At 39.5% G+C, this 27,037-nt stretch overlaps 1 protein-coding gene across 3 annotated transcripts in view; it reads left to right on the top strand.

The window, feature by feature from the left end:
* Positions 1-27,037, top strand: part of RBMS3 (RNA binding motif single stranded interacting protein 3) — a 597,177-nt gene that overhangs the window by 127,735 nt on the left and 442,405 nt on the right. The window lies entirely within an intron of this gene.

Genomic DNA, 27,037 nt, shown 5'->3' with positions numbered 1-27,037 from the left:
TAATCTGGACAGGATTGGGAGTTGCTGCCAGTGAAGTGACAGGAACAACTCACTAGCTGATGTGATGGCTTTGCCTGTCATTCCCTGTGCTCCAACTCCCCAGTTCTCTCGAAAAGCTTAGGGGTTGTGAAAAAGATTGTGGCTTTATCTCAAAATATTACCTCAAACGTTGCCTGCTTGTCTGGTGGGAAATTACCCCGAGGCTACTGTTGCATTTTGTTTTCTTAATTTTAGAGCCTGGGGCCCTGGTGCATAAAGCAAGCCCTTGCCAGGCTGCCTCTGAACTGGAAAAGAGCAAAAAATTCCATGCTTACCACAAGCAAGTTATGGGCTGTCAGGAAAGACAGCAAGCAGACGAGAAGAGAGGAGTAGTGCAAAGAAACCATGCAATGGTGTTGGTTGATATTATAGTAACTGGTGGCATGGGAATGTAAGATCTGCCTCATCCAGTTACCTTTTTTTCACCAGTGGCAACACAGTTGTCTTAAGACATAGTATGGAGCAGGCCAAACTTGCTGTGCCAGGCAGTGCTGCTCTCCCAGCCTCCAAGAGACTGCAGCTGATGTGCTTTCTAAGCCAGAAGTGTTGTTTGTTTGTTTGTTTTTTTGGAGGCATCACAGGAGTTCTGAGGAAAAATGGGAAAAACAATTGTTCTTAACGGTTTTTATGGAGAATTCCTCCCTTAGGCAGTTCCTGTGAGGGACAGTCTGAGGAAAATGTATTTTTGACAATTTAATACACAACCAGTGGTGACCAAGATTAAAACTGCAAGTAGGAGCTGACTTCCTGGTACAAAACAAGAAAGAATACTTAGCTGTTGCATGTGAGAGTGAGGATATCCTTAGAAAGATAGATTGCTGTTGTTTCTGCGGGAAATGACATTATTCACTTGCCTGTGCTCGGGTGCCTCTCTTTCCTGAAGCCTTGAAAGCCAAAGAGCCGCTGCCCCAAGGAGTAAAAGATGTAACACCCATTAATTGTACCAAAACTGAAGTCAAGATACCCATGGGCTGAAGGGTTAAGAACTGAATAGCTAAGATGGTTGAAGGGCTCAAGTACTTTCTGAGGTTTTACTTAAGCTAATGCCAACCTACTCAATACCTCTCATCTGAACAAACACTTGAACTGAAACTATTACTCTATTTTCCAAGTAAAGTGTTTCATTAGTCATCAGTAACTCTTGGGGTTATGTACAACCACCTTCGCAAGTGTAACAACTTGAAATCTGAGGAGAATTTTGTTTTTAAAAAAAGTAAATTTAATATTATTTTAAAAACCTGCCTGTTCCCGTGATATTTTCTAAACAAAATTGAAATATAACAAAGTCCTTGGTTTTCAGACAAAAAGTTAGGTTTAATTTTAATTGTGTCATCACAACTCCTGGACTGAATTATCAAAATATGAAGAGCACTGTCACATTAAGTAAACATTTACTAGTATGTCTGTTATTTTCCCCCTCTTTTTGAACTAATATAATATTCTATGAGATGGACAACTGTCAATGCTGGTAGGTATGCAAAGCAAAATAATTTTTAAAATTTAAATTGAAGGGAAAATAATTAATAAAATTCAAAATTAGAATTATATATAAAATAAAAAATACTCAACATTTCTACTAGTTATAGACTACAGCTACTAATGCCCACAGTCTGAAACGCACATACCCAGATATCCCGGGACTTCAGGAGAGAGCAAGGTCCATTCAACCATAATGATCTGATTCAGGTGTCTTGGAGAGTGGTGGAGAGAAGTTCCTGGCCGTGTCTGCAAATGAAGAACAGGCTGTAGGTTCTATGTTTATAGGACCTATATAGTGACATTTTCAGTAATATAGTTTTCAACCTTTGGCAGTGTCTGACTTCCTTATCCCAGTTACATGTGAATCATAGTATTTGGTAACTGCTGAGGGCCTTCAGATTTTTCTCCTTTTCTGTGCTTTCGGACTATTTGCCGTCTTCCAGCAATGTTTATTTATGCTTCTTGGGAAGAAACAGTTATTAATATTTTGCTGGGTTTAAACCTGTTGGCTGATTTGGAAATTAGATATTTTGGATATTTGCAGTGGTCTGACTGCCACTAAAATGGACAGAGGATATGTTATTACACAGCAGAGAGAATAATTTTCCACAAGCAAAATGTAGGATTTCTTCTGGTAACTATGCAGTTGTGGGCTGGATCTGCTCTATTCCTAACCTAAAGCTTTATTGGGTGGGGGTGGATCCCAGAGTCCTGGATCACACTTTAGGAGATTTTAAAAAGCATTTCACTAGAATAATAGCAGGATCATTTATTTTTAGCACAGAATGTAGCTAGTGCATATTATTTTGAGATACTATTTATAGACTATTTAATTTTTTTTTCTGTGAGACCCAGTTTGAATTTATAGTCTTATTGCTCTTTAGCAATAATTAAAGTTTGTTTTGTGTAATCTTAGCTATAAGCTTATAATCAGCTAAAGGAAGCAATGAATTTCTATAGCTTATGAAGTTTCAAATGATTTTTTTTGGCTAGTGGCTGTCTGCTACTAAATCACTTCAAAGCTTTGGTATGATCCTTAGGTATGGCAAATACAGGATTTTTTTAAAAAAGAAGATTGTTTGGGGAGAGTGGTTAGAAGGTTGACTTTACAGAAATATAGCCTGGGTGAAATTTGTGATTAAATCAAATTGATTACTGTCCTCCTTTACAGGAAAGATGAAAACTGCATTACTTTTGGTGGTCAATTTAAATGACACTTCTAAGCAAACTATTCTTTATGAAATTTCTTGGCAAAAAGAGCAATGGGGATAGTTGAAGAACATGAAATAGTCCTTCTAAGAAGAATTGGTTACTTAAGCAGCTAACTAGGAAAAAAGATGGAAAATATGTGTTCATAGTTGATCAAGTTTGCATGAATTTATTGGTTTAGACTGTGGAACGAGGAGATGGGGATTTACCTCATGGAGCTTCCCCAAAACAGAAGCTAAAGTTTCTAAATCCACATTAAAAGGACACACAGGTTCTTAATTCTGCTATATTACTCAGAGAGTTAGGAGAATCCTTTTCCAAGGAAGCTTTTTACAATATATCTGCCCTTACTTTTGAACAATCTCTACATGAGGCAGGAGGCAGTCAGTGTCAATCAGCAGGTCTGCACTTTCTTGCTGCTGTGTAAGGCAGCCAGCAGGAATTTAGTAAGATCTGAATGCTCAGCATCTGACTTTGCCTTGCATGAGGTAGGCTGGTAGGATTTCAGTTCAGGCTCCATCTCCTGCTATCTCACTCAGTGCTTAAAAGTGGGATGGGAGGGAGAGAGCTTGGAGAGCAATGATCATGAGCTGGGAAATGAGGCAGGGATCTGATGGGAGAACAGAGGAGGATGTAGGAAGGTCAAGTTTCTCTTTTATGGGATATAAGCATGTTGAGGTCTCCTAGAATTCAGTGTCATACTTGCCCTGTAAAGATAGGTATGTACATGCAAGTAAATAAAATAATAGCCTCTTTATATCCAGGTAAAATTTGCAATTTTTCTTTTATATAATAACTTGAAGCAGCTCCTCTGCTTTTGATGGAGTAGCTCTATCTTAATACATCTGAGTGTAGAAGTTGACCCTGAAATGAAATGATCTTCCTATTGGAGCATTGCAGACATCACCACCTGGTGATTCCTGAGTTCTGGTGAGAAGGAAATTGGGCTAACACTGTCCCTGCAGTGAGAGTGAGGCTGATTCAATCTTTTCAACTTTAGCTTCTATGGTACCTTGAAATCTTTGCAGGGTTTTCAGCCTTCATTTCCTGTTAGAAATCCTCAGGACACCTGTTGTTATGTGCCAGCTTAAGAGGTAAGAAACTAAATCTAAATTCCAGTCTTACCTTTGCCTGTGTTCCACAAAAAATGTGGCCTTCATCCCGCAGAAAGGCACACATGCAGAGTCATTATTTCCTCACTTGAAAGATGAACTACATATTACTGCCTGATGGAATTTTTTTTTCCTTCTTAATTTTCAGTTCACATGCTTGTTTTGATCAGTTTGACAGGTTGAAATGCAACCTGCAACATGATGTTTTTTGCAGATTGGTCTAGAACAGAGTATTTATGTGAATATTCTCATATTACACACATATTCAAACCTTTTACCTGACTCAGATGCTTATTGCTTTTATAACCTTTCTGGCCAGCCACGACAAGTGTCCGGTAATTTCATATATTCCTCTTCTATATGATTCAGGTAATCCTCCACTGACACTTATTGATGATGGAGACTCAGGGAAAAGTAACTTAAAATGCAGTCAGAAAGGAGCTTTATGTAGAAACAGTTGTGGTTGTAGCATTATACCTACCCCATGGTCCAATTACCCTTGTCAGTGAGTGAAATACACCCTGAAAAAAGAAATTCAGATTAATATACATAGCCAGTGTCTGAAATCAATACAGGCTTGGACCCATCTCAGATTTATTAAAAGCGTGGATAGCACTATGGATGTAAAAGGAATTTTATGGCTAGATAGATAGATAGATAGATATATCCATAGTTTCAAAACTGATAAGCAAATTTGATCCTCAGTGCTTAACAAGAGGCAATTAAAAATGGGTTGATTTTCTAAAAGTGTCAAGGCGCCAAACATTAAAGAATTGGTGTCTTTTGGGGATTTCTAATTGAACATTTCTTCATAATGGAGGAAGAACCCAAAAAGTCAATTTTTATGTCCTAGTAAAGTTCTTAGTCTCTGGAGCTTCCACATTATATATACTGTGATGTCAAGAAATAAATGAGAACTATCAGCTGAGAGTAAAGTAAAACAGACCACAAAATTGCACAGTAGGGCTCTGTATTTTTGCTGGACATGTATTGGTGGTAGGGAAAATAGTAATCTGATAACAGTTGCCACCCTGACTAAGGTTTCCTATCCATATTCTGAGATAAATGAACACAAAAATATTTCAGAGGCTGTTGTTAATAATAAAGTTCTGTTATGCTCTGTCTTTCACACCGTCCCTTGGTTTTTATATAGTTCAGCATAATGAAAGCACCAACAAAACAGTATGTGTTGGCTGTCCAGTGTGAAAACACAGTTGACACTTTAGTCAGACACCTTCTAAAGCAAAAATGGCCCCAAAGGTTTAGCAAGAATCTCAGAAGAAATCACTGTTAATTTACACAAGGCAAAAGAGCAACAAAATGTCTTCTTCAGGGAAGATATCCTAGTGTTGTCCCAAGACAACAGTGGAGAATCTATTGTCTTTGAAAAACAGATATTATGCAGGGAAGATGAAAGACAAGTGGGAAAACTGACCAGACTGAAAGATTATGTAACCATACCCTGCTGCAAGATGGAACTCAAATGCATTTATCTTTTCTGCTTATGGGAAATGCTTTACGTTAAACAGGAAAGTCAGAGAAAGGGATAAGAAGCACAGATTTCTTCTCAGTAATTCTGTGTGTTAAGGCAGAACAGACTGTTCCACTATTTGCACTGGGAAAAAGGACAGCAAGGGCAGCCCAGTCACAGAAGACTGCTGATTTGTGCAAGGTTGCAAAAATAATGGCAAGTCTGAAATTGAACTGGAATTTGTGTGGCTTGAATTCATCTCTAGTTTCAGTCAACAGGGACTTGTGCTCTTCTCAGCATCATTCAGTGGCTAAGCCTGCAATGATTCCAAGTTGGTGTTATTTTCCTCTCCCTGTCATTTTAAGGTTTTGCAACCATAGTTCTGTTTTGTGCTGATGCTCATTAACCCCCCTCTTGGATAATATGAGTTCTCAAAACAGCTTGTTCTACGTTTAGACAGATCCTAACTATTGATTAACACACTTGTGTGCTCTAGGAAGTCTGTCACATTGCAAGCATACTGCAGCATGTATTTTTGACTGAGTGAGAGAAGTAATGGCTCTCTCCCCCACCCCTCCATCCTCTGCCTTTATTATTTACCAGACATCTTAATTTTCTGTTAAGGTAAGACTGAGGACTGCCCTTAGACCTGGAAGAATGCAGGATCCTACATGAAGAAACAATCAGGAAAATTAGGTACATTTTCCCACTCCAGCACTTTGGGTTTTCAGTTCAACATAGATCAAAATTGAGTGTAAACCACTGCAGATCTGTTCATTCTGGAAGAAGCTCCTCGCCAGCACCTCCATTTGAACCATTAAGCCTTGGCTCTGTATTTCTTTCTTATCACTGTCATGTTACCTAGGAGAATTAAGCACCCTTCTCCACTCAATTCGACAAACCATTTCTTCAAAACTGCCCCTGGAAAACTTTGCCTATGACTATCCTTCCTCTCTTGCCCTAGTAGGCAGCAAGGTACTACATTACTTCTAACTTCACATATTTCTGTCCTAAATCTTGCCAACCCCTGTGTGTAATGTTACCTGTTGTTATATAATGAAGGAAAGTGTTTGACTCCTTGTAATTCCCTCTGACCTACTGTATTGTATCCTGCTTATTGCAGCAATGGGAGAACGCCTGACTTTTAATCTCTCACTGAGAAGAGAGAAAACTCCACCCTGTTTTGAGGGTTGCGCTTACTGTTGCCTGCAGCAGCTCTAGCTCCAGAAGAGTTTACTTCTGTGGGTATCTGGGAAATTCTTTGTGCTGTGCTTGTTCTCTTTCACAGAAAACATTGAAAGAGTTTCACTGATCTCCAAATGGTTGTGCCATTACTATACTCATTAGAAATGCATTGGGAAAGCATTTGGCATATAAATGTGAAAGAGGTTAAACCGGCCAAATTAGATGCCAGTGATTGAAGATGTGCAATTGCCCAAAATCCACATGGATGTAGCCCAGAGAGGGTGTCCAGATGCTTTTTGAAAACCCCACTAAACCATCATGTAACTGTTTAAGTAATGGATTAATTAAGTAATTATGATTCTGGAACCAAATATACACAGCTTCTTTTATCTAGATGAAAGTGAAGTTATTTTACAGATGAAGTAACATCTTTCCATTCCAGTGAATTATAATTTTTACTCAGTTTACCAAAGCTGTTACCAAAGTAACCAAGAATAGTTACCACTTTTCACCTGTAGTCCCTCTAATTTCTTGATTTCAAGGCTATTTGGGTGACCTGGTGTTGATTTTGTAAATTATGGAGACTATGAACACTCCCTGCTGGGGGAACCCTATGTAATGCAAAGCCAAAGGACTACTGAAGCTGTAATTGTGTGTAGACAAAGCCTTGCTCAGTGCAAGACAAATGGCACCATTATTTGTGCTGGTGTCGGCTACTGTGGTATACATTCAAGCAGTGAGATCACAACAGACCTCACGGAAATGTTAAGCTTAGTTTTCTTGAATTGATGCACAAGGAAGTCACTCAAAGCAAAAGCAAATTTAAGTCAGTTCTGTCTAGTTCGTGTCCAGAGCTGTGCCAAGTGCGTTGCATGTTCTCTGAGACGGGCAGAATTTCTGGAGCTCCTTGATAGCCAGCCTAGATACCTTTCTGGCATAATGTGGCCTCAAAATGCAAGGCAAAAAGTGGGCCTTGGGCTTCTGATGTCTGAATACAAGTGTTTCTCCTTAAATCACACAATACATGAAAGGAAGCATCAGGAAGGAAATATACCCTGTAGCATCATTCTCAAGGGAAGGTATACTTCCACAAAATGAAAATAAATGAGTTGGTATTATGATAGTCTAATACTGTGATGTTATGTACAACAGATGCATTTTTCTGCTAAGGGTTGAATCCCTTCAGGCCCATTAAGCAAGGGGAAAAGTTTAGAAGGGATGCTGTTAAAAGAAGACATTAATGCACCTTTAAAAGAAAGTAGTTGGAGCACAAATCCCAGGAGAAATACAGTACAAAATAGTGAATGAAATATTTATACTTTCTACTGAAGCTGAGTTTATGCACTTTAGGGAGAAGCCCTGATGAGATGGGTCTTCCCCTTTGTTCTATATCTATTTTTTCCAATTGCTCAGACACAGCTGTTGGTTTCACAGTCACTCTGAGGTTGATTAGATCAGAAATCATAGGCCTGTCTGCTCAGCATGGCCAATGATACACAGAAAGTTTGGATATATTCTAAGCATGTAGTTTGAGTAATGTGTGTGCTTCCAGACATATATTGGTTCTTCAATATTTAGGGTGATTGGATCAACTTTCCTGTCTTATTCTGGACAAAGCAGGCCAATATGGGATATAAAGCTTGTATATGTTCATGAGAAATCTCGTTTAAGGGCCAAGTATGCAGCTGGGTTCACTGACTTATCCAAGGCCCATGACTCTCATATTTATGTACCATTACTTTTAATTGTATTTGTTCAACCAGAAGCAAAACTGGATAATAAAAAAAGCTATGAAAACTTTCAGGGGAAGCCTTTCCAAAGCAAATGGAGGAGGAAAGTGCAAATAGAACCCTTTCTTTCTCTTTGGACTTCAACACTGAGGTTGCCTATACAGGAAGTATAAGCAATTCTCCTTTTAAAGAAATTATTTATGGTTACTAGAAGAACATTATTTATTTTCAAATAGCTTCTAAAAGAAAAGTAAAATTCAAAAGCAATTTTGTGCCTTGTATTCTGTAAAAGGGTTCTCATGTTTTCTCTACACGGCTCATTTCTTTCTAGAGGGTCTTTTCCAAACACTGCCCTCCTATTCAGTCTCATTTATATTAGCTGCTGGCATTCAGCTGCCTACATCACTCACCACAACTACAGCAATTGCCTAAATGGAAAAAGGGAAGAAAAGGTTGTGTTTGGTTTGGTTTTTGGTGTTGGTTTTTTGTGTGTTTTTGGGGGATTTTTTGAGTGTGGGGTTTTTTTTTTTGTTTTGTTTTATTTGTCTTGGGTTTTTTTTTTTTTTTTTTTTTTTTTTTTTTTTTTTTTTTTTTTTTTTTTTTTTTTTTTTTTTTTTTTTTTTTTTTTTTTTTTTTTTTTTTTGCTTGGTTGAGTTTTTTTTAAACTTTAATTTCCTGCAATTTGTAAATATGACATATTTACATTATTTGCCCTTTGATATAAAGGGCAAAATGACCTTGCCAAAGTGTCCCTCTTGTGTTTCGGTTTACTGAACTTTTGTTAAGCTCACAGTAAGTAGTAATTTGGATTGTTAGATAAATCTAAATGTACAAAGCATATTTCACAATCTCTGAAATGAGTAAGCAACTATACTAATTGTCCTCAAATAATTTTACAAAGAGCAGCGGTAACATGCTTTGTGCATGCCTATTTCTCAAGTGTATGTAAGTAAAGAAGAGTTAGCTGGAATGGACATCAGAAAAGATAATTTGCACAGAAAGTCTTAAAATTGTTGCCTTCAGGAGGGGTTTGAGAACGTGATCAGGATCCACTGAATAACATTTTTATTTGTGGTGTCAAATCAAGAACATATGTAAGAATGTAAACCATTCCTTGACAACTGTCAGATCTAATTTTTCTGTGTTTTGCTGCATTAATGAGTAAGCAATATATAAAGGAAATATAGTAATTTCCTCTTGAAAAGATCTTCTAATTATTTCAATAATATTTAATGCTTATGGATCCTATTTTTCTTCCTTAGAGTACGTTAAAGATGTGAACTTATTCAGTCTATCCGTGTTAATTTATTTAATCCATCCAATACTTCACTGAGACTGGTGGTTAAATGCTACTATTTTTCTGTCCAAAAGGGAGGACAGGGCAGACTGCTTAGGTTGCTTCATTAACTTTTTTGTGGACAGGAAGAAGGGGCACAGTTGGATCTCATTTTAGAACTAAGGATTTCCTGATTTTCAGTCTTCTGTTTACACAACTGGACTGTGCTGCTCTGACTTGAACTAAATATTCCCTGGCTTAGGGGACCAAAGTGTTGTAGATGTAATCAAGATGTCCAAGCTTGCATATTTCCAGTAGGCACACCAGGACTTTTTTAGCTGTTGGTGCATAATGAAAATCATTTGGTGTTGTCCAAATGGATCTCCTAGTCAGGAATCCATTGCCTACCAGTGAATTCAGGATGTCATGTTTTCTCTATAAATTTAAATCCAAATGCCATAAAACACTGAGCTTTGGTATTTGTTTTACTGTGCTGAACTGAAAGGTGCTTTGAGACATTTGCAAATAGTGTATTGTAAGGACAAGGTAGCATTTTTCTTGTTTACTTCTTAGAACTTTTCTGGTATTAAGGATGCTTTTTCAGGGTGGAACACAGGGAATTTATTGTGTAACACCTGTTAACAAAAGCGGGACTTGATTAATTTCCCACTCATGGTGCTGAAACTGTTCCCCTTTGTTGTCATTTTCTCAGGGTTATTACTCATTACCCTTATTCATTCTGCTTTGATAGAGGTAAATAGCTTTTAATTCCCCCTGCCCCCAAACCTTCTTAAAGTTTCCTTTGACAGCTTGTTGTAATTATGCCCCTCATTGAAGACACACTCATTATTCTCTGTTGCCCTGAACAAGATTATTTAAGGCTCATTTTGGATTTACTCTGTGCATGTGTGTTGAATGTATTTCCCTGAAAAATAGAAAATAGCAATATAAGAGCAGTGTGAGACACCTGTAAATGTGTTACTGATCACAGCTTGTATAGTTGGAGGTATTTCAGTGAACATGAGCAGTATCCTTGTCATTACATGACACAAAAAAAAAAAAAAAAGGATACAAGCAAGAAACTACCCAAGCCTTCTATACAACCTGTTATTGAGTGATTGTTACATACAGTTTACTGTTGAGCTGTCGCTGTATCCTCAGCTTTAATAAAATATGAGCCAATATTTGAGTGGGTTTTTTTCTAGATCAGAAGTCTTCTTTTGGAAGGTATCTGATGGCAGTATGAATGCTATTCACAATGTTATTATATTGCAATATGACATTATTACATCTCATTTCTTCACTTCAGCTCCCCAGACATAACTTACTTGCCAAAATTAACAAGTTCTTGGGAGCGTCAAGATTCTTGCTTTGCCACAGGCCTTGGCCTTACTGTTACCGAGACATCCCAGTGCCAAGGCATTTAACAAATAGCTCAGGCCATTCCTGAGAGGCGAGGAAAGAGGCCACTCATTCTCAATTTCATGTCTTCTCTCCTTTCCCTAATGAAAGGATGCTTCTTGTTAAGGTTTCTATTCCTAATTGCTGGGGCTGTTAATTGTTCCACAGATCAGGCAGCAGGACTAGTTCCAGAAACATACCTTAGCCCTTAAATGACCTTGAATTCACTGAAGTAACTATATGCTATAACTCCCATTGAAGAAAAAAATAAAAAATCAAACCAAACCAAAATCAAACCTATCACAGTAGTTATGCACTTGCTTTTTTATATATATATATATATACACAGACATATATATATATAGTAAGTGATCACATTTGAATTATCAGCTTTTGCAGAAGCTGCAGTCAAGGTTTTTCTAGCTGCATTGCACTTAGATGCTTTTCATTTGGAGACAGCAGGTCTCTTCTGCTTATGTCCTTAATTTCGGCATATTGACTCCTCCCTTTTATGTTACGAGTTGCTATTTTTTGGTATTCTAACAATCTTAGGCTGTTTTGTATTAGTCTGATTCATTAAGGTATTGGCATTTCTAGTTATTTGAAAATAGTAACACAATGCAAGGAATGCTATAGAGATTTAAGGGAAACAATAGTTACTTTATAAATTAATAATGAATGCTAGTTCCTAGCTTATCATCAAGAGTATCTTCAGCTATACTTTCATATTATTAAACACTTTGCTTTATGGCAAATGTATTCCTGATGGAGTGAGTTTTCAAACACAGACAATGTTTTGCCTGTAAGTAATCCATACAGAAATGACTGCATGTGCATAGCTTTTTAACTGGATATATTAAATAAAAAAAAAAAAAAGGTTTCTATAATGACCTATCCCAAGTAAGAGATGTCTACCTTGGAAAGCAGGTAGTTGTATTTTTACGAAATCATAGGTGGTAGGTGCAGACTATAGATACAGACTTAAAAATTTTACTTGTATAATTCACTTTTTCCTGACACCTTATGCTTCATCTAAGCCACAGAGGGTCAACAACTGCAAAGATATATGTTGGAGGAGATCATTCTTGTTGAAAAGGAAGTGACTGAATCAGAATATACAAGCAAAACTGGGAGTACTATGGTGGTCTAACCTTGACACAGTTTGTGTTTGCTGCCTAGTCCCAGGGTCCACAGTGTATTGCACTTGCATCCCACCTGATGTAGACCTGCTGTGAGTAGCAGTTTTTTGCCTGGATGTCTGTAGCAGAGGCTGCCAGAACACCAGCAACCTCCCTGAAGGAGTAGTTTGCACCACAAATGGTGAAATACCATCCTAGCTAGCAGATTTGGCAGATCTGCGTTGGCTCTGGGACTGGCCTTCTTATAGAAGTTTATTTGTGAACTGTATAGTTATGCTCTTTGTGTGTGTGGGGATGAGTAACTTCCAGATGTACGTATGAGTCTGTGATTTACAGTAGGGTCTATGTGAATAATTACAACTGTTGTGCGTGCACACAGATTTTTAAGGATGTTTCCAAGAATTTTGAACAAAAAGGACACAGAGCCAGGACATATTTCAAAGATATCATCATCTATACGTGTGTCTCTCCTTGCTTCTTACAGCCAGAGTTCCTATAAATGGGAACAATCCCAGTCTGAGAAAGAAAATGAGATATAGTGCAAATAATGCGTACTCTTTTTTATTGTAATGGTCTGCACATGCCAAATTTAAATGTGTACACAGATGCCACTGAAACTGAGATGGATCCAAACCCACCTCATGCCTTTAGTCTAGAAAACACTTTTTCATTTCTCAAGAGAATATGTAATCCCTCACTGAATATGAGAGATTGTACCTTAAAAATTATTTCAAGTGATTATATTTATAGGCTGTTTATGAGGCTCATTACCATGTACATGAGCACATAAATGAAATTAGCCTCACAAGAGGCATTTATCCAAGGACACACAGGGTGTTTGCAGCAGAGCCAGGAACCAGAAGATATCTTCCAAGTTTAGTCCAATATCTTAACCACAATGCTATTTTTGCCTACTTGTGTCCCACTGTACTCCATTAGTGACCAGAAATCTTCACACGGATACCTCTGCTCTGTCTTTCCAAAGAAGATCACATCTGGCTTGTGTGTTCCTCCCCATTATATGAGGACATCTCAACAAGAATATGCGCTTTTGTCACCAGTCAAAATCACTGCTTCTAAATGACTGAAGGAAATAGCAAAAGAAAACACAAGACATATGTAAAGTAAGACATTACAGATCTTTTTAAAAAGAATATCTTATGCTTCTGCTGTAAAGAAATATTCTATTCAGAGAAATCCATTACCCAATTTAGTATGGAGAGGATAATCTGCTGTGGATGTTAATCCTTTGGAGTGTATTTTAGCTCTCTATTTCTTAAAATTATTGCTTCATTCTCCAATAATTTTACAGTTCAGTATCATTAATTTTATACATAGAAAAGGACTGATGGAACTGCTTATCGTTAAGGTCTCCCATCCTTTCCCATGAGAAATCTTTCTTTTCAGTTGCTGTAAGAATAGGATTAAGGTTACTGAGCAAGAAGATTGAGATTAGCATTCTGGTCTGAGGCTTGGAGCAGTACCTGCCTGCTAAGGCTCAGCAGGTCTCTCTGCTGCCTGGATATCCCTGAGGTTTTCTGCTGCAGTTTGGTGGGCTGATCCCATAGAGGAGGACATAAAGGCTTTGTTGCTACCATTTGTGGCTGAGGCCTGTTTGAGAAGGAACTGCAGGTTTTAATGTTGTGGAGAAGACAGCAGGGATGGCATATCTGAAGGTCCCAGTTTACATATGAGTTGGGACCAATAAACATGTGTCTCCTGGCAGAAGCCTGGGCTTTGAGCAGAACTGTGCCATACGATACACAGTATTCTGAAAATGTAGGCTCTTCCTTAGAAAAGAGAAACCAAAACTCATTGCTGACTTTTTAGTTAATTTTGTATGTGCTTCAGTTGCTTGTTATCTGTTAACTGGAGATGAACATAGTTCTCTGTCTCCTCAAGTATTAGGAGGAAAAATTTACGTGTTATAAAGGGTGCTATCACTGTAGTGAAAAAAACCCACACCTCCTTGAGAGTCTACACAAACATTAATAATTCTGTCTTCAGAGCAGAGTTTGAGTGCTGTACAGGAAATGAGGTATGGCGTTAAAAATTGAGGAGAAAATAAAATATGAAATATTTTGTCATATGGTAAGCAGTGCCCATCCAACACTGGGAACAAGGCAAGGAACCCACCCATTAGAATTCAATGTAATTCTGCAGATTTTATTCTAATGAAGAGACTCAAGGGTGTAGTTAAGGTGGAAAAAGCAGTCTCAATTCTAGTGCTCCAGAAATTTTGGCTGTTCACTTCGCGACTTGTCTTTTAATATACTTTCTTTTGTGTTATATAAAGCAACTAAGGTGGAAATTTAGAAGCTCCATCAGGCTAATATAGAAATCCTAGTATCATATTCCAGAAATCCCAGGCCTGGTATGACACCTCTTCCTCAGCCAAAAGGCACTGGTATTCGTGCTGGCAGTCATGCAGCAACCGCCAGCGCTAAGGAGGAGGCCAGAGCAGGGGACTGAGCACTGAAAGTATTCCAGAGCCACATACAAGCAGAGCCACGGGGGTTGTAGGCCTCCTCAGGGAGCTGGAGCAAGTGGCAGAGTTTTTAATACCTGCTTCAGGAAATGATTGTGATGTTTAGGGGGGAGTTCTACTGCACCGGGTCAAACTGCGTCCAGACAGTCCTGTGGGACCAAAGTGTGCCACAGCACGCTGTCATCTACCGGCCTGCTTGGATCGTGGGTTAGTTACATGTCTATAAGTGTTTGTACATAGGGAGCCATCCATCACCTCAGTTCCGAGGTGGTCCTTTTTTAATATAGAACGTTCAAATTTAGTATATCTGTTTTCATTCATCTTTGAAGGAGTTACACAACATGATTTTTTTTTTTTTTGCCTTGCTGTTTAGTGCTGTTACAAGACTAGTTCTTGAATTAGGTGTTTCCTTCATACAACGAGGCAGCAACTAAATTATTGCATAAAATTAGAGATATAAATATGGTGAAGTTCATATACTGCTCTTTGTGATGCTGAAGAACAAGTGAATGACTTGCTGCGACAGTGAGAGCATGGGATCTCTGTCACCTTTCTCTTACAGTCAAGAACTTAATAATAGAAAAGACCAATTCAGAAAGGCATGCTGAGAGGGTCTTTCATTTGCCTTATCATTCTTCACTACTGTTTCCTCCTACTTGATCTCTCACTTTACAGCTAAGACATGTTTCTCTTGCTGTTTGAAGAGTGCTGAGTAGAGATTGGCCCTTGTCTAATATTATTTAGTATTAACTCCCTTTCTCCACTCAGACTGCAATGACTAGTTCAGGGTCATACAGCTGGAAATGAGAATGTATGCTCCACAGGTAGTCAGCTCACTGAGCTGGTCCCCCAAAGTGTCTGCTCTTTACTACAAACAGTTTTTTTCCTTTGTTGCAAATAGAAATCTCAGCTGCCAAGAGAACCACCTGCATATAAGCATGCAGGTAGTGTAATGATGGTTGCTGTATGGTGCACATTAGGATTCCAGTCTGAAAAATGCAGATGTTTAGGGACTTGCAGTGACTTTAAGGTGACCCAGAGTTGCTAGAGTGCCAAGGAGTTGGGACAGTCCTAAAGGGCATTATTAATACTACAATGCATTGGAAACAAGAGCTAAGACCTTGCTAAGAACTGACATTTGCAGCTAAAATATATAATGCCTAAAGAAATGCAAAAGCAACCCTTACTAATATTGGCTTTTCTTAACAGTAAACTTGAAATATTATGATAATCTGTAAGCATGCAATGCCTCTTTACAATTAAACATTATGCCTAGTACTGTGTCTAGTACCAGGTCCAGCAGTGAAGGACAGCACATACAACTAAGGTTATCAGTGCAGTGTCAGATGAAAAGGAATCAAGAAAAAGGTTGATGCCATGCTTTTGGCCGCAACCTTACTGAATAAAATAAAATAAAATAACTTGAGTTTTGTTGTCAGACCAATGGGAGAAGCAGACAACAGAATCAAGAAACTTGACAAAACTGTCATAAAATCAGAGGCTCTAAAGAAGACAAACCAAGCCCAAGAGTTTGTAGCGTGGTTCCCAGCTGGTGACATAGGAATTATGAATGTGTAGAGAGGCAACAACCAAATGCATCCCTCACTATCTCCTGGCTATTGCTCAGTGAGATAATCACTTACCTCTTCTCATACTCAGTATGAAAATTTGTTTGAAAGAGATCAAAGAAATATGAAGACTGTAGATGATGTCTGGAGATTGTTATATATCATTACACAGGCAAAAACAATGTTAAAAAAGCATTAAGGTTGCAAAATCAACTGTTCAAAAGGTATAAAATTACAGAGTAATGGTTGTCTACACAGTTGTAATGGGCTTTTCTGTGAACACTCGTTATCTTTTTATTGTTCATTATAATTATCCCATTACTCATTAACCTTAAATGTGGGATCATATGGAATTCTCCCTCTTGTTCTTTTAATTTAATTGACATGTGAAAGAGGTTTTAGCTTTAAAAAAAACAACAAACTGAAAACCTGAAAATGCCATCCCATGGCATATTGACAAATGGATTGTCAGCAAGGTTGAAATCTTTCTATTTATCACAGAGACATGGAGAGTCTGGCAACATTAGATTTTAATAGTCTGTGTGGACCAGTGCTAGAAGGGGGTGGATTGCTTTGCAGCTGGGCGTAGATGATTTTTGTTGACAACAGAGGAGTGGTCAACGTCAGGAATTTGGAGGCTACAGGCAGGATGGAGAGGGAAAAGGGCTGTCCTCTTCTTTCCTCATACGTGTCTCTGTGCACTTCTGTTCTTCCCCATTTTGGTTCCTCTCCTGTCCTGCCTAGTCCCCCATATCTATTTGGCACTTCTTAACTGCCCGGTTGCCATCACTGTTACTTTTTCATTCTTAATTTTACTCGATTCCTAATCTTTCATCACATTTTGCACAGGTATTTCTAGCTTCCCATTTGATTCTTCGCCGCTTTAGACTGTAATGCTTATTCACCCTGGGCTCCTTTTACAACACCAGTGGCTTGATGTACTGTCTTCACCTCCACCTGTAACCAAGGCATATCCCCCTTTTACTCCTCAGTTTCCTTTTGTGCCACCTTCTCCACAGCTCCTCATCTCAGTGAGTGATGGGCAACACCCCAACAGCACAGCAGTATCTTATTGCAAAGAAAGTGCAAAACCCCACTACTTGACTTATGTGCCATTATCTCCTGTCATACCTGCGATCCTTGCCTCCTGCTCTGTGCAGCTGCAGTTCCTGTGCACACACTTTCTTACAGTGGAGGAAGGGATTTCCTTACAGAGAGAGGGTCTTGCTGTTCCCTGTCTGTCTGCAGAGGTCTGTGGAAGCTGGGAGGGAAGCAGGTATAGGAACTCCAGGGAGGTATTTGCTGACGATACAGGAACTGTGTGTTTTCAAATGTTTCTCATGTGGCCAAACCTGGGGAGTTTTCGCAAGAAAGGCAGAAGATGCATCCCTAGCAGAATGAGTCACCCATTTGGCCAAATTTCAGGTCCCTCTTCGACATGTTGTAAGAAACCTTGCTTTCCTTCAGGCTCCTTCCAGCCATTACCCAAGGAGAAGCAGACGGATGAGCTTCGACATTTTTGCCTGCATTTGAATTTACTTTATTCCAACACAGGAAAAAAACCCCAAATCTTTCTTGAAAAACACAAAAAGGACAAACGGTTTTGCTGAAATTTCTCACCATGGATTTGAAGGGAGAATGTGATCTACAGGATGGAAATATCATCTCAAAAGTAGAGATCTGACAAACCAGTAGTTCACTCAAAAGAATGTCTCATAACAGGGGAAATGTCAAGCCCCATAGTGACAGAACACTACTAGCCCTTCTGATAAAACGGTCAGATAAGATGAGTAGCACAAAGAAATATCTATTGCTAAAATACAACTTCCAAATTAAATGAAATTAGGTTATTGTTAAGTTTGGTTTTATTTTCTACAAGCCCTTCAGAGTACTGAAACATCTACCTTTGCTTGGTGGGAATGTACCAAATGGCCAAAGTGCAAATTATGTGCAAGCTGAATTTGTGTCAGTATTTCAGCTGAAAGACTATATCAAAAGATTAATATTTAACTCCTACTCACTTTGAGTGTTTTCTGTTTGTAATTCTTAACCTTCTGCCTGTGAGGTGAGAAATCTTTGGCAAACACCATTTTTATGTTTGTAAGCTGATATATATTTTGCTGCCATAGTATCCTAAAAAGACAAGCATGTTGATGTCAAGGGTGTACAACTTACAACTTGCAATTGTGAGCAGAAGGCAAGCTGTGTACATGTGTACTTAAGAGAAATATCTTTAAAACCCTCTATTGAAAAGTAGTGAGTAAGAGGTGAGTTTGATTGGATCCTCAGTTTATGAGACCAAATTCTTCCTCTGTTAAAGAACTTAATATCTTGACCTTCTGTATGTTTTAAACTCCCTCTGTCCACAGCCCTGCTGAGACACCTCAGCTGACATGAATTTAGATGTTTATGGCATGGAGTGCTTTCTCTTCCCATCCAGCAGGATGGATTTCCAAGTTAAAAATAATGTGTTCTCCCCCCACCCCCCAAATATTTTGGTTCTACATTCAAAGAATTGCAGCATAAGTAATAAAGTGGAGCCTAAAGCATCTATGACTGAGGAATTGGAGCAACAACAAAAAAAAAAGATGGAGAAAAGACTGAGAAAAAGAAAGTACTTGTGCTGGCAAGACAGGGGGTTAGGTGGGGACAGGAATGAAGAGGAGACAAAACGGATGAAGGATTACAGAGCAAAAACGATTTGGGAATAGGATGTTGGGAGAGGTGAATAGGGTAGAACAATAGGAAAGAGCGTTTGCTGAATGTGAATAGAAATCATTATAAAGTTTCCACCATCTCCTAATAAAAATACAGTAGCCTTGAGTTCTTGTGCTTTATTAAAAACTCCAGATGGAATACATAAAAGAAGGCAGGTGAATTATTCTCAAACCAGATAACTTTTAGATGAAGGAGAATGTAGAGATTTGATGAGATTTTTTGAAGGCAAAAGATATTTGACAAAAAAAGACTGAAGAAAAGATGCACCAAGGAAGGGAGGAAGGAAAAGGGAAAAAAAAAAAAAAAACGTAGAGGAAAAAAAGAAGGAAGATTTGACCTATAATTAGCATTTGTCTGTTTGCAGGAAATAAATGATCTCTTACCACTTTCCTCTGGTACAGGAAAGTGTCAGTCCTAAATCTCTTTTTGTTAGATGTCAGGTATCACCCTTACTTTTGTTCTGGCAAGTGGGCAAGGATTAGGAGGTTAAACATTTCTACAGTGTGCTCTGTTCAGAATGGGTTTGGTACTGTTTAATGGACAATGAGCTCTACTGCAGTTGACAAAATACAGATTTCCTGAACCAAATATATTCAGTTCAATACATTTTCTTTGGTTATGATGGACAGTAATCTAGTGTGACATAAGGTTTGATTTTGCACGGCAGGTTGCATTGGTTCTGTGGTAAATGGAAACTGTCCATTACAAAAAAATGCCATTATTCCTATAAAAGAGTGAACTGATTTGAAAAATGGAGAATTGGTTCAAGTCTGCAGCTTACCTGCATGTGGAACTTTTTATCCAGCTCTCAGTACTGTACTTCTCCATTTGCTATGCATTTTCTCCCTATCTGGGTAAGACAGAATTTGAGAGCTGGAAATTCCGCCTCTGTTGGGAATCATCGCTCACAGTCTTTTGATTCCATATTTAGTGGACACTTATAATTTTTCTTGTATTGCTTTCAGGGAAGCTTTACATGTTGATAAGAAGGCACTAGAGGTCCTAGTACATGTTTTTTATGTTCTTTCCACTTGAGTTCCCAGTTGTGTTTAGGTGAGAAGGAGAAGAATAGCATTTTGTTATGGCTGAAGATTAGAGATTCTCGTAACCTGTGATCTTTATTTATAAAATACTTGGGACTGAATAGATTCTGAATTACTGTAGTGCTTACTGGGACAAGCTAAATTGCAGATTGCTTTTCCCAGTCATGAATTTCAATTAAAAATGAACAACTGATAAACACACTCTCTAGAGAATGATTTAAATAATGGTATTTCATTTGTATAATTCCTAAATAATATTTTCCTACGTGGGTGGAGAAAAAAGATATTTTTTGCTTGAGGTATTTTTGAAAACATGGTAGAGACATTTTTTAGACTTTGATTTTTCCTTTTTCAGGGGGACCAGGAAGGGAAATTTTTATTCCACTTGGGTCAAGGCAGAATTTTAATGGAAAAATTAAATTAAAAAATCAAATTTGAACTGAACCGTAAAAAAGGGTCATATTTTGAGATGCCATCAAAACAATAAAATTTGCAGTGGTTGTAATGAAAAATTATTTTTACAAACACTTTTGAATGAAGTTTTGGACTAAATTGTTAGGATAGTACCATAATTGTAATGCATTTCAGAAGGGTGTCTATTAGGAAATGAAATAGAAATTATTAGCAAAGGCTCCTTCAGGACTTATTTACATCCAGCATTAGATAAAGTATTATTTAGTGGGCAAATAAGCCTACCAGATATGAAAGAGACAAGAAGAAATGTGTCTTGGCGTGCTGGGGAGTATATAAGTATAGAGAAAGCAGAATGTATTACATTTGATAGTGATGGAATGTCGCCTGAGATGACCCTCCGTTCTTGCCTATTGTTAACTTTTTCCCATGCTAAAGAAATACCACAGCCTGTGAACTCACTAATAGCAGCCGTGTGGACAGTGGAAGAAGAAGAAGCTGTTTACATACATTATTACAGATTTCTGATGTGTTGTTCTGGTACTCTACCAAAATTGAGGTTCCCCTGTGGCACTGTAAAAACACAGAGATTGTTCTCAACATAAAGAGTTCCAGTCAACACTTGTGAGACAGAGACAGAAGGGAGGGAGCAGGAAAGGTGGTTTGTCCAAGGTTATGGCATAGGTCAGGGGCAGTACCACTAGGAAAACTGGACCCAGAAGTCTAGTCTTTCTGGGTTTATGTAAATAGGGGCATTTACCAGCGTAATCACTCCCGGGTAAGAATGCCCACATGTAGCATTACGTGGGTGTAACTCTAGCTGTCGAGGATGCTGGTGTAATTACATTAGTAAACTTTCCCAGGCAGATGAGTCCCTGCTCTTGAGCTTTAAGCATGAAAGCCCAGTTGCAAGGAGACCTTCTGGCAAGGAGTGTTTTTGGAAATTTAGCAAGAGGAAGGAAAGAAAAAACAAAACAAAACAGCCCTCACTTCAATTAGAGGAAAAGATAATTCCTTTCAAGTTGAGAGGCTCGACTCCTGCTGGCCTTTGTTCTTAAGCTTACCCTTGCTGTAATTTTGTAGAGTAACTTGAATAATGCCAGTTTGTTCTGTGATTACCCTCAGCTGGAGCACAAAATTAATATCTCACTAAGTAATTCAGTGCATGATGGGTGAACATTTAGTTAAACATGCCCTAAAAAGCTAGGATTTTCCATGTTTGCTGGAACTCTCTCAGTTACAATTAATTGCCTGTGTTCGTATGTGTTTATGAGCCTCAGTAAACAGGCAGCATATTTACGTCTCGTCACTACCTTCAGAAATAAACTTCCTTAAGAAAAAAAATCTCATGTTCCCTGATTACAATCTGATTTTAAGTGAACAGAAGGGTGGGGAAAGTGACTAGTAAGCAGGACTTTGGCGGGGGGGTGGGGGGGGGAAGGTGGGAGATGAAGAGTTTTCTCCCTCTGAATCATACCACATCTAATGCTGGTAGTATTAAGTTAATATGAGAAATGGCCTTGGCTAGTCCTCTTACCGTTTAGGGGTTTGTTTGCCCTTTTTATCCTAAGAGTTCAGACTCGAGACCAGATGTAATATTTACAGACTTGTGATGTGAAGTTGCTATAGAAAATATCACCTTTGAAAGGCATGTTTTCTAACCAGTGCACAATCCTGGTATTTTCTGAAAGCCCTAAACTATTGACGTTGATCCTACGATATACTACAGCTGTCCTGTGTCTCTCTCCTCTTTCGTCACATTGCATTTCTCTGCCATAGCACTATTTTCTCGCCCCATGAATCTCCTCCAGAACTGAAAGTCCTATTCCCCATTGGTCATATTTGCTTCGGCTTTTACCCTGCAATGAGGATTTGTGAGGCGAGAGGAACCCACCGTTCTTTCTAACAACTGGGGCATTGCCATTGACTGGTCATGTTACTTAATCCTTTTCCGAATCACAAGATTATTTAACCCTTGCAAAGTGTTCTGAGATGCAAAGTAGACAAAACTCTAAGATGATGTTATTTACTTTGGTTGTATCCATTAACATCTGCCAAAAGAGGATATTAATGGATAATTTCACTCTATTTGTAGAACTGACTGCTAGTTTCATTTGCTTGTGCATGTGAGGGATTATATCAGATGCAAAACACAAACAATTTAGTTTCAGCGAATGTTCAGTCTTGTTCACTTTTTTTCCTAAAAGTTTTCACTCTGCTACTGTCAGAAGATTTCCTTTAGGACTAGGTCTTTTGCATTATGTAAAAGTAGACAAATGGAAATACCTGAGCCATAGTATTAAAACAGAAGATAATAAAGGACAAAAAATTGAAATGTGATCATAGCTGGCAAGCCTTTGCTGTTTTTCCAAATCTTGTACATTTACTCGTTCAGATTTACTTTATGCCATTTGCTGCTCTGCCTAATTCTAGATTTTGTGGTGTTACGATGGTTACTGCTTAAGGCTGGAGAGCAAACCTGGCTGTTTTTTCATGCAGGCAGAGGAGGTGTGCATGTGTGAGGAAAGCCACTTTCACTGGTATTTGTTCTCCTGTGAGAGGTAGACATCTGAAAATGGTGCCACTCCCCAACTCAGAGCTATTCTGTAAATCCCAGACACTTAATGCTGTCATTGTTAAGCTAAGTATTTTGTACCTCTGTATCTTTTCCCCCTCACCCCCTCCATAGTTATTGTGTGCTTTATTGATGGTTGCACTGGGATGCACTTCTTAGAAATTCAGTTAGCTATCCTTAGGTAAATCAGCTTGATAAATGAACTATTAAATAGTAAAATTCTGTGTTCATCAATACAGTTTTAAGGTAGCTGAACTGAAGGTGCTGACAGATCTAGAAATAAAATCAGTACTCTTCTTGTAACCCATTGTAAACAAGCTGTCAAGTATCACTGTGGTCTCCTTTGAAATAGCTTTAATGAGCAAATGGAATAAAATTAGAGAGACAATGTTAAAAACATAAGCCCAAGGTAATAGTTGTTTGTTTGGTTTTTTTCTCTCGAACCTATTATATTGCTTTTGGTGGTGGTGTCTGTATTTCCTTAGTCCTGACTTAGAAAATTTTGACATAATTTTGTCAGAAGTTAAAGCAGACTGTTACTTTTCAAGAGCAAGGAGGTAGAAAATGTTTGAATTGCTATCTGATACTGATATCTATACCTTTAGACGGTTTTAATAGGATAGATAAAAAGCTTATTAAAAAAAAGGAAGTGTAAGTAGAATTGTATGTTAGGAAATAAACACCCCTGAATTACATTTTTTTACTAGGTGTCTGCTTTTTTCTTTTAACTCACTTTTTGTGAATGATAAAATCTGCATTTTATGAAAGGCAAAAATACATCCAAACATATGTAATTTCTGTACTTCAGGCTGCCATGAGAAGGATTCTTTTTTCTATTTTTTTTTTTTTCCCCTGTCATTTAACTCCAGGTATCTTATCCCCAGCTTTGGTTGTTACTGAGTTAATATCCTTTGGTGCCTGCCTTCAAATGTACTTGGCTCTCTGGTTTACGGATGATGTATTCCCATTTGTTTTCTTTCATTTCTAAACTTCCCATTGAAGAGATTGTTATTGCTCACCTGGCTTGTGAATCTCCCCTCAGGTCAGGAATGCCAGTGGTGCCCGTGCCTTTGCAAATGAACAGGGACATGGCTTACTCCCTGGGTTCCCAGGAGTGGACCTGGCTGGGGCTTGATAATGAGCCTCCCACAGGAAGAAAAAAAAGTCGTGAAGTTTGCTCGCTGTTGCTCACTGGGATCGAACAGCTTGCCTTTTCTTTTGAGGAACATTTATACTTAACACTCGGTAGGCAAACTGCTATTTCAGTTTGCAAGTGGATTCAGTTATTCAAATGCACAGGCCAGAAAATGAAGGGGATTCTATTTAAACAGTGTGCTCCCGAGTCACAGATGATCTTTTTGATGTCTGTATTTTGCAAATGGAAATTTTCCATTTTCCAGCACTAGCATTTGTTCAGAGACTGTATGCTATCTAAATCTGCTTTTGTGGCTGTTCATTTGCATTTTTGCTATGCTATATTGCCTCCTGTCTTCTCCCCTTGGCCCCCCACTCTTTTATACTGAATTCCTATTTTTGCTGCCTCCATTCTGTCTTGCGTCTCTGAAGACTCAATCATGCAAGATGCAGAGCACTCAGAGCAAACAGCAGAGGCTGCTCAGCACCTGGTCAGGATTACAGGTGAAAAGGGAAATCCAAACCATCTGCATATCTTTGCTGAGAGAGCAGGAGAAGGGTGGAGCTGTTACCCACTCAGATAATAGTCTGCTGCCTTCTATAGTTCTCCACCTTTTCTTAGCTGTGAGAACTGCTGGAGCTACTGGCCAATGCATCTGATGGGGCAGTGTGTGGAAATCTTGGGTTGAAATTTTCTTACATCATTTGAAATACCCACAGTAGTCAGATGATATAGCCAAATCCGTCCTTTCTGGGCAGAAGGCACAGTTTTCTACTTTCATAGTATTTATCTTTTATTTCATCCTGTACACATAGGTTCTATCTTCTCCCAAATTTGGTTACATTCATTTCTACAAGCAAACCGCTTAGCAAGAAAAACTGTTAATATCCTGAGGGAAAACTGAGAAGGTGAGGAGAGAAGCACAACAACTTAATTCTGGCAGTTGAAAGAACAATCTGAAAGTTGTCTCGGCTCAAAGTATCACGTATGGTCAAGTGATCACTATTCACTTCTGCAGTTACCAATGCTCAGACAGTCTGTTTCATCCTCAGGGAAAGTGTGTGTGTGTGGGGAGGCTGGGGGGTGGAGAAGAAAGCGTAAACAAGAGTATCACTGGAGTATCATGCACTACGACTAGAGGCAGTGTATTTAAAGCTGAGCAGTGATATAAACCATGGGGCTGGGAGGCGGGGATTGCAGGCTTCTCCTCCCATTTCTATCTTTTTTCTCAATTCACTTCTCAGAAGAGAAGATGAATGAGTAAGAGGGACCCTCAGAAGAGGAATCACATGGTCCTGGCTGGCTTGGAATTCATTGGGAAGTGAAAATATGCAATAGTTTACCCAACCAGACTTTTTTTTTTTTTTTTTTTTTTTTATCTGTTTCAGCAGGTTTGGGGCAATGGTAGTGCTCCACAGAGCTCATCCAGATGTGCAAGAACCTGGTTAATGCCTGTACGGTGCTCTGGGCACAGAGCACTTGTTTTGCAAAGTTTTTCTCCTGCAACAGGGGCCAATACCTGTACAAGCACAGCACCGGTATGGCACAGGACTGGTACCTAACTACCAATGATTATTAACACCTGGCGATGAAAGCACAATGTACAGGCAGTATTTTGAGCATGTGTATGGCTTCCCATACTGCCCATTTCCTTCAGCTGCTTTCTTTTGCTCATGGACTAACTGGCTATGGGGAAGTTATAAGCACCCATAACAAAACCCTCTGCTTATGAGAACAGCAAACTGCCAGAGTAAAGCGTGATATTTCCATGTTGCTGTCATGTGCAAGCACGTGCCCACAAACCAAAACACAGCTGGCAAGTCTAATTTTAGCTCTATCAGCCTTGAGAAGTGTCCCTTTAAAGAAATCCTTTCTATAATTTTTTTAAAGCAATTTGGTTGATAATACAGCAGCTGACAATCCTGCTGCAATACTATGGATGATTTAAATAAAAACAAAAAGAAACTGCTACCCCATGTTTTTTCCCCAAAAAATTATAAATAGGCGAAGCCACTGTAGAAAGGCCCAGGAATCTGATGACACGTTAAAGAAATAAGTTATTTTTAAAAAAGGAGAAACGCTGGGATTTGTGTGCAAGAGGAAACATTTTGTTATTCGTGCACTTTTTCCCTGGTGATTTATAGTGCTGTTGTAAGACAGACTCTTCCTTCGAGCCTTTTGGAGGATAAATATTTGGGATCGCGGTGCTGACACAGGTCCTGCACGCCTGGGATCCGTGGCAGGTGTGAGGCTCCCGGCCGGGCGCGGGGGCCACACCTGGCCCTCACCTGGGCTCGGGCGGCGGTGGCAGCGGCTGCGGGCGGGCGAGCCCGGCCCTTCTTGGGAGGGGGGAAACAGAGCCGCGGGTAACTTTTGTGGCACCGCGGTATTTTCACACGTCTCGGTGAAGACACCCGCACGCCAGACCGGGCGAGTTTCCCCTTCACCCTCTTCCTCCATTTTGTTCCAACTTTAAATAAATCAAGCCTTATATAAGCGGTCTAACAAAGTATGTATTTAATATGTCTGGCCCGGGGTCGCCTCTCCGCGAAGCGCCGGACCACGGCACCGAGTAGTTTTCTGAAGGGGGGGGAGGACGACGACTTCCCTGCTCGGCGACCGGGCTCCGTGACCTTCTCCCGCCCGTTTGCTCAAACAGAAAATAAATCATAAATAAATAAGCAAACAAACAAACAAACATAAGCCTGCGTTGTGGGGCTGCTCCCCCGCCCCGCGCCGTTCGGATTCGCCGCGTCCCGCGGTCGCTCCGCGGGGCTCCCCGCTGGGCGCGGGGCGGGGCGGGGCGGGGCGGGGGCCGCGCGGGGCGCGGCGCGCGGCGGGGGCGGGCGGGGGCGCGGGGGCGGCCGCGCGGCCTGCGCCGACCTCCCGGGGGAGCGGCGCGCCGAGGTCCCTCCCACCGGCGGCGCGGCGCGGAGGGGGTTTGAATGAAAGACAGGACGAGCCCCGAGCACCATGTCACTCCGTGAGGGAGGCAGCGGCAACTAGGCTGGGGAAGGCTCTTCCCTCCCCCCTCCCTTTTTTTTTTTTTATTTTCTTT

Source organism: Empidonax traillii, unplaced genomic scaffold, assembly GCF_003031625.1.
Source record: "Empidonax traillii isolate 1590-97213 ecotype Southwest subspecies unplaced genomic scaffold, ASM303162v1 scaffold19:size3308961, whole genome shotgun sequence".
Taxonomy (NCBI): domain Eukaryota; kingdom Metazoa; phylum Chordata; class Aves; order Passeriformes; family Tyrannidae; genus Empidonax; species Empidonax traillii.
The sequence above is the reverse complement of the archived record's forward strand: the minus strand, read 5'-3'. Positions and strand labels throughout refer to the sequence as shown.